This window comes from Anguilla anguilla, chromosome 7 (assembly GCF_013347855.1).
Source record: "Anguilla anguilla isolate fAngAng1 chromosome 7, fAngAng1.pri, whole genome shotgun sequence".
In the NCBI taxonomy this organism is placed as follows: Eukaryota; Metazoa; Chordata; class Actinopteri; order Anguilliformes; family Anguillidae; genus Anguilla; species Anguilla anguilla.
In genome coordinates this window covers 19831664-19846934 of record NC_049207.1, presented here as the reverse complement: position 1 = coordinate 19846934, position 15271 = coordinate 19831664, and positions in this window count along the sequence as shown.

The window sequence follows — 15271 nt, the reverse complement described above, 5'->3', positions numbered from 1 at the left end:
GCTTAAGGTATGATCTATGTCTCTGGCTGTTTGTTTTTTTTTTCCCCCTATTTCTCAGCTTTATAATGCAATCAAAGGGCTAAAATCAAAACTAGATATTGAAAGCTCTCTAATACTTGCACTAAGGAAGCAATTGAACACACCTGACTAATCAGAAACACCTGTGATGCCAGTTGTCCCAAACATTATGATGCCCTGACACGGGGGGACCATTCATAAAAAGTTCTGTAATTTCTTTAAAAAAAGATCGAGAATGTGCACTTAAAACCAGATGTGAATTGTTTGATTACAAATCTAAAATTGTGGAGTACAGAGCCAAATCAAGAAAAAAAAATATGCCTTTAGATTTGTCCTATGTTCTGCAATACATTCCTCAAAGCATTCATAAGGGACATATGGATTTGTGGATCCCTGTGCAGAGTATCGAGTATGTGAGAGAAATGCACAGTCATTAGGTCACAGCTTTAAACCTGGAGCTTGTGCAATTCATCTGCACACATGGAACTGTGTAAAATGGAAGATTGAAAGGAATTGCTTCCACACTCCGGCAATGCTCCGGCAAATGCTTTCACTCGTGTTCATAATTTCCTTAATTATGTCTCACCCTCTTTCTTTTCACAGATCTGTCCCTGTGATAAAGACATTGGTGGGATCAAAGTTTACTTAAAAGCACTTTACACAAAAGTCGTGGCCTGGCCTCATTGCGCCATAAAACAAAACATGTTTGTCTAGAGAGACTTGCTTAAGTGTCGCTGTCTTTATCAGCTAAAGCCGGTGCTTGTGCTTTTCATGAGCTCTTTGTTTTTGGCGCAAACAAATGATGTTTCCATATGGGCCCCCATTTCCAAGGAGGCTCCTAACAAAGGCCCAACCAGAGTCGTTTCCTTCAGAATGACAATGGCCCTGCAGCACTCAGCTGGTATTTACAACCAAAGAAGTGCAGTGCATTAAGCATGAGGTTAACTGTTTCTCCTGTACTAATTACCCAGAAAGTAACTGATGGCAAAAAAGAGAAGAATGACAACAGAAAACAACAGAAAGGAGAATATAATACCCCTTCTATGCACAACACCGGGGCTTGAGACGGGATACTGAACACTTGTTCAACCTGCTTGTGACTCATTCACACCACACTATGGTCACAGGCAAGTACCGCATCCTCGCTGTTCACACAAGACCTGGGTCTGCAAGTTTGCTGCCCTACTGAACACGGTTGTCGCATTTCAACCTCGTTTAAAAGCTGATAAGGTCAGCTTGCTTGAAGTCTATTTTTTCCTGCTAATACAAGTAGTTTGTTAGCTAGCTGGCTAGCGAAAATAATGTAGTTTTCCATTACGCTGGCTTAAGCCAGTATGTTAACTCCTGAATCGATAGTCCAATGATGTGCTCCAAAAATGGCAAATGCTTTAAAAAAAAAAAAAAAAAACTGTCACAAAATGTTTTAAGTAATGTATTATTTGTTATTTAATATTGACCATAACATATTTACCTATGACAACTGAACAATCCTCTGCTTGTTTGAATCTAGCTCTGAATCTAGCAAAAATGAACCCAAGTTGTTTAGGTTGTAATATACATGAATAGGCCTACGGTTCCCATCATTTGTATAAACAGTTTGGAGCATCTTTTCTGCACGAGGGCAGCTGTAAGAATTGCAGCACCACACTCTCAGCTCAGGAAATCTGAGCCAGTTGAACACAACAAGATCGAGGGTCGGTGAGCTAACCATGCTGCGTAGAGTAACCTGTGTCCTCCCACCAAAGCTAAGCTGTGTTGGACCTGTGTAAAACCCAGATTGTGCCCAGGGTCATGGTTATCTCAGACACCTAGTGGATGACCTGAACCCAGCTGGGACTTCATGACCACATAAGGGCACCCCATTTTCCCTACTATGTAGTCCCAGGCTCCAATTTGTACAACATGGTGGCATGAAAACTGCACTTCTGCAGTTTCAAAATGCTTTTCGGACGCCCATGGAAAGTCAATGGGTGACGGTCATTTGTCCAGATACTCTTTAGACAACAGAAAGATCTGAGAAAAGGGGAATAGTCGGGGTATACGAGGACTTGGAAGATGAAGGCGAGAGAGCTGGAGTGCGATGGAGATGATGAGGGTTAACGAGTGCCTCTGTGCAGGGGAAACATTATTAGCTTATTGGGCCCTTATAAAACAGCTATAACATATGAATGACACCGTCAGTATTGGTAGTTCTGTTACGCTGCCTATTGTTCAAAAACACGCTAATTTATTCATACACTACACAGACTACACATTTGCTTTTAATAACATTGGATTGCCAAGGAATTTCATTAATTTGTGGTAAACATATTGAAACAATGGGATGTGTTATTTATGATACTTTAAATGAAGTTAAATAATGAAATTTGTTAAATTAAATTATGCCCTTTCTGGTTATATTTCGATATTACGAAGAATGACATCAGCTTTCCAAATATTCATGAGAAAGCTATTTGTCTTTAACCAGACCACTTGAGAATGGGCTCTGAAGAATTACATGACAGTGCAGTTACAGTAAATAATGGATAGAATGTTCTTGTTGTCTCTTTAGTTAATCGCCTTTTCTTCTTTGGATTTATGTCTAGATGTATAGTTATTGCCTAAATACCGGTAATTATTTATGTTGAGGCTGACCGAAAGTATGGTTTTAGGATGTGGTTTGTGGGTATCGCTGCTTTTTTCAGAAAGTTTGAACGTTTAAGCTCATGGCAAACAGCATCATGCACGCGCACACACAAAGAAATGCGTGCACAGACACACACACTAAAGGCTCGGGTGTAGAAAGTGGCCACATGTGCACAGTTATTGAATAGATTTGTCCCAATCAGAGATCGCTTCACGGCAGACCTCACATTCATTAGAGCCTCATGGTGTGTGAAGTGGGGTGAGAGATGTGGGGAACATTTGGAAATTTCCAGGCTTTTCTTCAGTGGCTTTGGCCCGGGTGAAAGCATTCCTTTTCTGCTCAATTTGGCATGTGTTTTTGTTAACACCAAATCCCCCATAATATTTATTGGTAACAGACAGTTCAGCAGCGCTGTGAAGTGTAGTCAGGGGCATTGAACACTGAGGGTTATGGGATACACTGGCTGGCCTGTGGAAGTGAGAGACGGAGAGAGAGGTAGACCGTTGTCTTGTTTTGATCATTTTAGAGAGCTCTTTCTACCCTTGAACCACAGAGCAAGCAATTATATCTATCAGACTTCTCAATATCCTCATTTACAATCAGATCACTGGTGTATGGATGCCAGATTTCTTCAGACATATTCTTAGTTTATGAGAAAAATTGTTTCCAGAATTAAACTGGCTAAGACCTACCCCTGAGATTATCATCACACTAAGGATATTCAAGCATGTGGGTCACCCTTGTACATGAGTGTTAGCCAGGTTACTCTGGTGTCTATCATAGGAAGACACGAGTTTGGGCTGATTTCACAGAACATGTAAAACAGTAGATTTTTCCGATTCAATCTACCTTGGATTTATTTCTCTGCTACTCAAACTAGTGTTGTTCTGGGACTTCTTTTTGCTGAAGATATTTGAGTCAAGGATGGATCAAGTGCCACCAAAGGTTTTTTTTTAATTCTGACCATGGTCATCAAGTGCAGACAGAGTGCACAGTATTGAAACAGCAGTGCTTGAGAAATTACTCATGCGGTGTAATCCCATTTTCATGCATGTGCCACCATCATCATCAATGCCCAGGTACACTTTTGACAATTGTTATAGTTTTGAAAAAGAAAAAAAGTATCAAATAATTGGTCCTTCGGCAAGTTTTGTGCTTCCACAAACATCGCTGAGATCACCACTTAGTCTTAATGATGCACAATTGCTTCAATAAAAAAAAAAAAGTTTACGCTTGAATCCTGTGTGTATGTTGAACAGGTAAATGAGACACAATGGTCTCACCTTCAGTTTTAATGTTAGCATTCTGTTGCGCGTGCGGCTCTCATGCGGTCGGCATTCATGGGCCTGTCCGGGGTCCAAACCGACAGCAAGGCCAAAGCTGTCAGTTAAAATCAGGGATAGAGAGAGCGCCTATTTCCATCCGACCACACGTCCACTGATAATCACTACAAGCTGAAAGAGAGCTTGGCTCCGGCCCAACACCAACCCCAATCCGCGTTCCTGGTACTGAAAGGGAAGAGAAGGAAATTCTGCTGGAGGTTGCAGAAAAAGTAGACAGTCCTCACGATCCGCAGACGAGAGGTGAGCCGACTTGGTCCTGCACGCCCACCTTCGCCCGGGCTGCACGGTTCTGGTTTCTGCTGACGAGCAAATGGGAGCCAGTCCAGCGAAACAGAGGAACTACTCATTTGGACCTGGGTTCCAAAGAGCTCCAAAGCGACTATCTGACGTACTCTTTTGAGCGGAAAATCAAAGAATGTATTTGAAAGCCGACAGGCCTTTTCCAAAATATCCAGTGATGAAAATGCTATTCACGGCGAATTTGAAGCTGTGGTACCGTGTCTAACTCGGCTGACTGTAAAAAAAAGTTCAAAACCTGAGCTCTGTCAGTGAGATCTTTCAAATTTTCTCTCCCCTTCTACTTCAAGTTGCTTATTTTGAGTTTTAAAATATATTGGTTTGCAGAAAAAAGCAGAAAGGCACAAAGTCAAAATTTATATTGTATTTATCTAATCTGTTTATAGTCTATTATAACCATGTGGTATGCTCACAATGCTCAGTTTTGAGTACTTGCTCATGCTCATTACAGATAAAGACTGTAAATGTTGGATTTATTTTTTACACTTTTGTCAATCAGGATGGTTTGGTGGTGCACATTGGTCATTTCGCGCTTTGATCATGAAAAATTGGCATTGTTTAAAAAAATCCGTACCATCCCCTGCTCATCTTTACTCATGGAGAAAAGTCATTTTGGGGGAAATAAGGGCATGCAGAAAACAATATCTGTGGATGCAAGACAGTGATTTCAGACAATAGCAGCTGCAACGGTGTCCTTAGTATACTTGTGTTGTCGCCACAAATCGAGGGTACTTTTGGAAGTATTCTGTGATCAGACACTAAGTAACACATTGTGGTATTGTGTCCGAAAGGTGGTATGACAGCAGCGAATTCCAGATCAATTGAGTTGTGTCGTTGCATGTGACGTGGAACCATGGAACGCTACATCCTGGCTTCCATGTATTGACAAAACCTCAGTGGGGTAGAAGAGGCAGGAAGATGAGGAGATAAAATAGACAGAAAACCTCAAACTATATAAAGATTATAGAAAAATGAGAATCAGGAGAGGGGACAGTATCTGTTTCACGTCGTACCCTTCATTGTATACATGTCCCACTCCACCCCCCACCCCAACAAAATGCTCAGATATCTGAGAGGGAAAACCTCATAAAAAATTGAATAAACCATCTTCCAAGGTTGAATTATTGTAATTACGTGTAATTGACTGTTTGGCGGCAAAGTCATTTCCTCTTTAGATCCAGAACGCACTGAAAATCATGATGGCTTTGTTCTTTGCTTACCCACGGATTGACCTTCTCCAGTTACTCTTCTCTCATGAACGTGCATCTCGCATGAAAACTGAATGAAGCTGTAAGGGGATGGTCATATTATATTGTCACAATTAAAGTTACTCTCAACCAAAACATATGGTTTTTATCACGCACTTGGTTCTGTTTTGTTTTTTTCTACTTTTTTAAATCCTTGTTGTTCTTGTTCACGGAATCGATCTGGCCTCAGGGGGTGGCAAAACAAATACAGAAAGTAACATTCAATTTGGATTCGCACGAGGAAACCAAAACTGAAAATGTGCCTAAAGAGCTTGCACTCGTGATTGAATCAGTGGTTGAATTGTTGACCTCTGAGCCTAAATAAAATAATTAAAAATACAGAGAATGCATTTTAATGGTTCCAAAATGGTTATATTTTTGTATTACTCTCTTATCTGTTATGTAACTTTGGGGGGAAATAGTCTCCTCTAACATCTAAAGGTGCATTACATGTTGGAAGCATTTAAGAAACTCTCTGAACAATTTCCTTTTGTATATTCCTTTACCCAGCATGAGCAATTCGTGGATAAAGCTTTGATATCTATACAACTGATCCCACATATGAATAATAAAATCTAGGTGCCAACAGCAATTTTCACAAAATGAATCACGTTGTACTCTGTTCGTCGTGGGCCTTATTTAGAGCGTTCAAACAGTTGGCTTCACTTGAACGTGGTAATGCATTAGGTGCGTGTTTTTTATTTTTATTTTCATTCAGTGATCCTCGCCCAGAGCCATTGGTGCTTCCCGTCCGTCAGTCAAACAAACATGGCACAAATGAAACCGGGCTCGACTCAATGTTTCCTGTCAATTCACGTAAGTGCTCTGAAATGGCGATTATTATTTCATACTTCACAAGACTCCCGTTGTGCGTTTTCCACGATTTACTGGAATGTCGCTTCTAGAAAGATTGCTTTCATTTAGTGTCAATGGTGAGGTGATGGAATAATTTCGGGCCGCGCTGTCACGCCCAGCTGGTTTCTCGCAGATTATTTTGTCAGTGCGAACCTGAGCAGGGCCAGAGCAGTTGCTATTCAGCCTTTAGCATGTCCATCACAATTCATTAGCTTGGACCTATGGAAACGTGTACAGGCTATGGATTAGAAGCTCAAGAACAGAAAAATGCACACAGTCCAAGAAATTTAAGTTGACACGATTTCAGTCAAGGTGCTCTAATTAGCTGGGCAAAATCACTAATTCTGACTAAGCGTATGCTTTGGAGCTGTAGAAAATGTATCAATTTGACATGTTCCATAGCTGTTGACTGTATTTATGCTTGAGGTACAAGGTTTTGTCATAATATATTATTTAATATTATATAATATTTAAGAACTTTTAGAGAAGTCTGATGCTTTCAGGATATGATCTTATATTTGGTAACTATACCAAAAAAATGTCAAATTTAGGATATTTGTTAAGTCTTTTTCTTCTCAATGAAGGAGCAAGATGACTGCTCTGAAACATGTTGCTATTGAAGATGTCAGAATGCCTCTGATGATTGCCCGATGAAAGCTACAATTTAGGACTGCTGGGAGGACTTCAAAGGCCCAAGCGCCAACATTATTACATAGGAATGTGAAAGGAAATCATGCAAAAAATAAATGCAATTTTCTTTATGGTTTAATTACACGGAGGATCCCCTTTCATTAGAAGGCAATCGCTGTCCATTCATTTGGCAAGATTTCAGCACGTATCACGTGCAAGTTCTCAAATTATGCAACTGACTTCTTGGAAAATATATTCAAAGGTTTGCACGAGCCTGACATAATAATCACAGTAGAGTTAGGACATGAATGGAAACAGCATTTTTATGAATTTGAACTACTGTTAAATGACTGCTGAAATCACATATTTGTCGGTTCTTTTGGTTTTAGCTTCACTCTTCTTATGATCTTTATTAATCCCGCTGCACAGTCTACCCAGTTCTCATAAATCTATGGCAACACACCAAAATAATAAAATGTAGCAATGCAAGTACACTGAAACAAATTCAAATGCATCCTGTTTTCCTTCAGTTGTAAGAATAAATGACTATTTGGTTGTCACTGTACTCACGATCTGAAAACAACATAAAAACCAATGCTCAAACAGAAAGTTTGCCTGTAGCTCCTTAACAGCAGCAGGAACTACATCTGAACTAAATCAAGAAAAATATTTGTTTCTGCTTCAAGACTGTGGAAAATCTGATTTTTATTGCAACCTGTCTTAACATACAAAAACAACAGTCTCTTTGTGCAGTGTGTGTATTCAGCTGAATTACTTTGCTGAGTATGTTGTTGACACTGCAGGCAATCGTAATAATTGCAAATGCATGCAGAAGCACATTGTGGTGATCGTATAAACAAAGCAACATGTTGAAATCCCAGTTTACAAGTGTAGTGGCAATTTAATAGGCAAATACACAAGTGTAATTTCATTAATGTTTCCTTTTTAACTCATCAACTACAGTATATGGAATACATAATATTTGTCAGTGGGGTCCATATGTTTGCATATGCATTGATGGGGATGTTTCTGGGTCTACAATGACAGCACGTTAGTATCCTTCCATGTAAGTTTACAGCAAACAGCCTTCGTTTCACATAAATCTGTTTCCTACTGGAGCTGTTGCCACTAGATTTACAGTAACTGATGTAGCAGTCAGTATGCTGTGGCTCTACAGATTTCATAATGTAAATGATATACAACTTCATTATTATTATTATTATCATAAAATTCAAAAATTGTAGACCTTCAAAGGCTTTTATATGTTTAAAGGCATCTTACAGACAGAACATATCCCTCATAGTCTTATAGCTCAGGACTCCATGCAAGTTGTGTTGATTCAATGAGCCATTTCAACAATGGCAACTCTACCAGCAACACTACCACCAGCTTGGATACAAGACCATCACCACCACAAACAACAGCAACCGCGAGAAACAGCAACAAAACAGCAACCACAACAATCCCAGCCACAATAACAATGACAAGAACCGCAGAAATAGAAAGAACAGTAAAAAAAAAAGCACTGACGACAACGAGAATAATTACAGTGTTTGGGTTTGTATGAAGAGCCCTCTAATCCCTCAACCTGCATGCTTGGCCTGCTCTCCGGTTCTTGCAGCCAGGTAAAAGTGCTGATTACTATAAATACAGAGCAGATGGCTGGTGGGAAAACATGTGCGACTCCAGTTCTTGTATCGGGTGCATACAGATGTTCTCATTTGTAACATACTCTCTGGTTGCTTTAGCCAAGTGGAAAAACCCCCTAAAAGCTTTAATGCCAAAGCACCCTATTCACACTAAGAGGACAACCATGGATTTTTTTTCTTTAATAGCAGCTGTTAAAAAGAGTAAAAACACGATAAAATCCAGTAAAATAATGTCAAAAAAGGAACAAAAAAAGCCGGACCATAACTGTACTTTGTTGAACAAGTGATCATAAGAAACGTCACAAGTGAGAATATGCTGTCAAAACAGTGGTTTAGGTCTAAGAGGATCATTGTTTTGAGGACGGAAGAGCAAGATGACGGATAACAATTGGTAATTTTCATTTTTTTCAGTATCGTCAACGTATCCTATGAAAAGACCAAAACCGATAATGTTTTTGTCCAACTCTTAATGAATTTATACTACAATTATTTTGCATCTAGCCAATACCAATATACCAGAAGTCATAGAACTCCATTGTTGTCCAAAAAAGTATCAAAGACATACTGTTGCTGTGGCCAGCATAATTCACCATTACAAAGAACCTGGCCTTTGTACTTTCGAAAGAAACAACTAGACGATTTGTGAATTGATTTGAAAAGTGACGATTGCTTTTCCGAAAAGTGAAAAGTAGGTCGACGTGGCACCAAAATACTGAAAATCATCAAACAAAATGAACAATTTGCTCCATTTTGAAGTAAATTGGGTAAAAACGACACTGACCATGCATTTTCTGAAAATGAAAATATATCTTTCTGAGTTGTAATGACTTCAGCACACAACTGAGATGAATGGCAAAAAGTAGAGTTAGCGTTTGTGTTAGAAATAAACATTTTCAGTGTTTTCATAAGATATGTTGGCAATACTGAAAAAATTTAAATAACCAGTGTTATCCTTTAAAAAGTCAGCAACCTAAAGGGTAAGCCTACCAGTTTGTTCCGTGATCTGCTGGGGTTTATGGTCATGTTTTCTGCAATCACATCTGCATCTAAAAACTATGTCTGAGATTTTTGGAGATTTTGAGCAAGGTATGAGTTTGAGAAGCATAATGATTAAAAAAATAAAAAAATCCAGTGAATTCCAGGTTGTTCTGTTTTTAAAAAGCTTTAATTTGCTTCCTGAATCTTTGGCATTCCAATAACAGGTAAGCTACAATTAAATTCTGGCTGTCTGAAAGCCCTTGAAAATTTTTGAAGTGCATAGCTGTAATTCCTGCACAGAAAACTAACCTGACTAATTTATTAAGTTTAATAATAACTCATAGTCCCCAAGAGTAAAACAATTGTGGTGGTCCGAATTAAGAACTAACTATTGCCCTGACCATTTCCCTAGCTCCTGAACAAAAACTTTAATTTAAACTAGCCTCAGACTTAGCCTAATCTTTGCTGAACCCTAATAAACAACAAGGCCCAGCACCCAAAGAAGACCTCCATCAAGCAGCTGTGGACCATGCTGATGATGACCAAATCCATCTTCCCGGCAGCGGAAGTCGGATTCTGCTCATCAACTACTCCAGAAACCAGGAACCCCGCCAAAGGTCCAGGAAAGCAATGGGCACATCCACATGCTCCTAAGCTTCCAGAGGAGGACTTCTGCACCAAACAGGGTGACATCCACAGAACAGATGTGACAGTGACTAAGATGTTGGATCATTGGCTTCGTCATTTAAAGTGAAGATCCCCACAAACCCAAGCACAAACAGGGAGGGAAACAAGAACATTATACAACCAGCTAAAAACTTCACACCAGCACAAGATCAACTCAGTCTGCTGGACAGGGGCCTGTCAATTAGACCCACAGTAAATATCTGCAAAAAGCAAAAATAAACCCTCAAAAATAAACCCTGTTTTCTTAGTCTCTGCATTCCTGGGGACATCCCATCTGGAGAGGGAAAACAGCCAGTGGGACAAGAGATGAGACACAGATAAAAATGAAAGGCCTTTCAGCCAATGATAGGTGAAACCTCATCAGAGGGCAGAGGAGTCTAGACAGACAAGTCCTGCTTGTGGCAATACCACCCTAACGTGGAGAAAGTGGAGATTAATTACTTCTTTAACAATGAAAGTAACCATGTCAGAGGAGACAAGTGTAACTGAGTTCTGGGATAGCAACATTTATCCTCACTGCACAAAGTGAAAAAAATGACAACACAAATGTCTATTTGTTCAGTTTTTTTGTCATTCATACCTGGTCTAACATACATACTAACTTATATCATTATTTTTGGGAACAACCATGAAATGTACACATTCATGGATATCCCATAGCTACTTCATGTCTCAAGCACAAGTCAGTCACAATTAATAAATTTGTCAACTAGCAAGATAGTGTTGCGTAGTTTCAATTTCTCACTTATAGGCAAAAAAATATACATTTTTCTGGTAGAGTTTTTAACATGTTTTGTTTTCCCAATGAAAATATGATTAGAGTTAAGTCATGATTTGGATTTGAATATATTTTTGTCCATTTTAACCACATGTAAATTGTTTGATTACAAATTATGCATTTTGGTTTCGCCATGTAGAAATTACAGCACTTTTTATACATAGCCCCTCATTTCAGGGTACCGAAATGTTTGGGAAATATTAATGTCTCATATTACTACATCTCATGCATGCATCACACACACGCACGCACGCACGCATGCACACACACACACACACACACACACACACATACACGCACACACACTATAGCCACACGGTATTGACATATTTTATCCAGTACAGACCTAGCATAGGTGCAGCAACAGTAACAATAATAAATGTAATGGGGTACTGAATCACAATGCTTGTGGTACTATGTGTACAATCAGGATAAATTGCTAGTGTCAGGAAAGCCTGATGCTTGTGGCCTTCTTGGTTCACGAAAGGGGCTAGTCTTTCATGTGCAGGCAGGAGAAAACAGCTGAGTTGTAAGTGCTGGGTGCTGAAACGGCAGAAGAGGAGATGGCTCACACTGTACTGCAGTTACAGAACCTGGCGCAGCACTAAGGGAAATGAGAAAACCACACAGAAAATGGCAGCCTTTCATTCCACACACTCTGGCCCATTTGAGCATATAGGTGCCAATCCAAGTGACTTCACGTAAATGGGTTTACGAGAAATATTATGTACAAATTACTACATACGTCTAGACAGGGCATTATTTCAGTTTTACTTATGTTGGCAACATTAGAGTTTGGTTTTCATGAAATGGTGTGGTTATTTTAAATATGTATTGCCATATACTTTTTATTATAGAGTCATATACAAGCACTTAAACTGAAGAAGATGTATCAGTCAAGAGCAGTCAAACAGCCTTTAAAATGAATACATAAATTTGCCTTGATGCACAAAGCATTAAATTCGTTTTTTTTCACATTACCATACCACATGTTGGTATTACAAGAGAACTGCTTGCTTTCCCAGTCCCAAGATTTTCATAAACATTTTTTTGTTAAAAAATTTTGTCTACAATAGTAGTTTTTCAAGCTATGTTCATGTGTATGGCTTTTCTTTCTTGCAAATTTGAACTTTAGAAATTTGGATTTTTCTCGTACATACATGTCACACACGTCTTGAATTATACTCCATGCCCAGATTTCCGACTCTCTTTCACAGATGACAGTTTCTTGTACTGATAACTAATAAACTTGTCAGGTCAAAGGTTGTGCTTGACTGAAATAAGATTAGGATTAGTTACAACCCTGTGGACAAAATAAAGTATGGTTCAGGGACAAGTACTCAATGCAGGGGATAATGACCCTTTGAAATTTAAATTGTGAGGACAGAAGAGGAATTAATTGCCAGTTTATAGAGATCACTTAAGAATTTTCATCCTTGTGTTTTACAGGGGTGAAGAATAAAAACTATGAAGTTGTGGACTAGATAAGACAAAGGGAAGGTGTAAAGTTTCATGCTGCAAGAAACAGACAGGACTTCCTTAAAGTGTCTATCCTTAATCTTTCCGTTTTGGTGGTCACTGGTGGTCACAAAAGTTTGTTTTTGCACTCCAAATGCCAGAGTTACACTCGAAACCAATGACTTGGAGCACACCGAGTGCTTATTTTTCTCCAAAGATAATCAAGCAGCAACGTATTTTGGAGAAGAAAGATTGCCTAGAGACAACCAAATGTCTGACAAGGAAATATTAAGCAACATAACTGTAACAATTTCAGCCAGAGACATGCCAAGCATATCACATTTTTGAGCTACTGAACTAATTTATTAATGCAGAAGAAATGTAGCTTCAAACACAAGCACATGAAGAGGAGGACTGGCTTGATCACAGGTTATCTGCTCTTTTTGTAACATAGACTGCGGCCCAAATTTGAATCTGTGACACATAACAGCTAAAGCCTAACTGGCTATTTCACAGTCCAATTCTGCTAGATCAAAAAAAGAAGTGATTCATCCATCTTGCACTTGATAGTAACAAGCTTCTTTGGCCCTTTTGCTGAAAAAACCCCCCAAAACATAACGCTGCCACCACGTTTGATGGTAGAATGGGTGTTACCTGAGTGATGGGGTAGGATTATGCCAAACGTACTGCTTTGACTACAGGTCAAAGATCACAACCTTAATGTAATCTGAACAGAAAATCTTCTTTCAGAATGTCTCAGGGTTTGTCACATGGATTCTGCCAAACTCCACAAATGACTTTAAGTTGGCCTCATAAATGGGTCCATCTAGTCAGTCAGCCAAAGCAGCCAAATCTGCTAAGTGCCAAAGAGATTACTGACCCCTAGACACTCTCACCCATTTGGCCAATGAGCTCTGCAACAGGCCGCTTGGTCACTTTTTCGACAAAAGCTCTTTCCACTTATTCAGTTTGGTAGAACAAGCAGAACTTGGTAGTGTCTCAATTGTGCCATATTTTTTTACAAGTTTCTTCAGCTTTATGCCTCCTCACAGCTTCAACTTCCACAGGCAGTTCCTTGGTCCTCGTGACAGCCAACTGATTTAATCTTTCAGTTGTGACTCCTCACAAAGACGGTGATATTTACTTTTCAGAAATAATCACACTTAATCAACGTTGGTGAAAACTTTCTGAAGGCACTGTATCATTGTAATTAAATTGTGCTTAATTTCTTAACTGCCTGAAATTGAGACATGACTTATTCCATCTTTGAAACACATTTGTAACACTTGAAAAAACCAGACCGGCAATTTGTCCAAATACATTTTTCAAGTGTTGCTCCTGTCAATTCAACAGTATCATTTTAATGAACAAAACTGGAAGCTGGAGTCTGTTTTTTTGTTTTTGCCCATAACTGAACATCAGAGGGATAAAAAGGGAGAGATGGGTATAAGAAGCAGTACATTGTAAATTACAATCAAATTACAACCAATTTATCAGCACATTTGGAGTAGCTACAGCCTACAATAAAGTCAGCAATGCATACTGGATTATTTAATGTTATTTTCATAATTTATATTGATATGCATTTTATATGTATGATAAATGCTCACATTTTGCAGTAAATCACTGCTTTCATGGACAGTGAAAGAAAAATAAGAAGCTATGCTCTGTTGAGTGGGTTGAGTTTCGGTGGGGGCAAGGTGGGGTTCAGGCAGTTTGTGAACCTTAAACCCAGAGGGCAGACATTACCTTTGTGACCCAAGCTAAGAGGAATGTTCAGTTTGGGTACATAAGCCTTTGTGATTCATGCAAGCACCATTTTATGTCACATTTTATTGACAGACATAAATACATGCATTTGAACCCTGAAACAGTATTTTCTGTGTAAACCCTACTATTAAAGAAAGCAAACTACCAATTTGTTAGTTATTTATGACACAACCACTTGACATTGTAAATTAGGGGATAACCGGGTCATTTTCAAGCAGACCTGATGATAAATCCCCATCGTAAAACTTTCCAGAGACTCCGTATTAAAGCTGATATCTTTCCCTTCATGTCAACAGTCTGACAAAACAGCTGTTAACTTCTGCCTGTGTTCCCTTTAAACTATGAAAATTGTGAAACTATGCATCAAAATTAAGCCAGGTAAAATCTAGATTCAATGAGAGGATGCTCTAGTACTGTTCTCTAATGCACCACAAAAGTGAAGTCACTTTAATGAGACATAACTGCGAACAGTTGAGACATAACTGCGAACAGTTGCTTTTCTTGTGTTCTATTTTCTTTATAATTTAATTTTAACTTATTTATTTATTTATTTACTTGGGGCATATTACCAATGTTTTAATTAAGAGTTATTATTCTCTTTAAAATTGTTTTCTTTAAAATGTTTGTCTTTAAAAAGGTAATTTTTTTCAGCCAGATGTCACATTTTCTCATGGATTTTCTATCCATGCAATTAAACTGTTTTTCTGCTGTATTTTCCATGCTTGCTACTATTCGCATTCTTCGTAGCCTACTACACACTTCAGTGGTGGTACTCAGCACACATACCTCCCATTATAGCTTCCCAAATGGATAGAATACACTAAAACAAAGTAAACACTCCATCCATGTGTATTGCCAACTCTAGCACACTGCATTTTCTTCCTCCTCGGTTGGAGCGTCTCTTCACATATTACTTGCATGCACTCTTCTTCTCC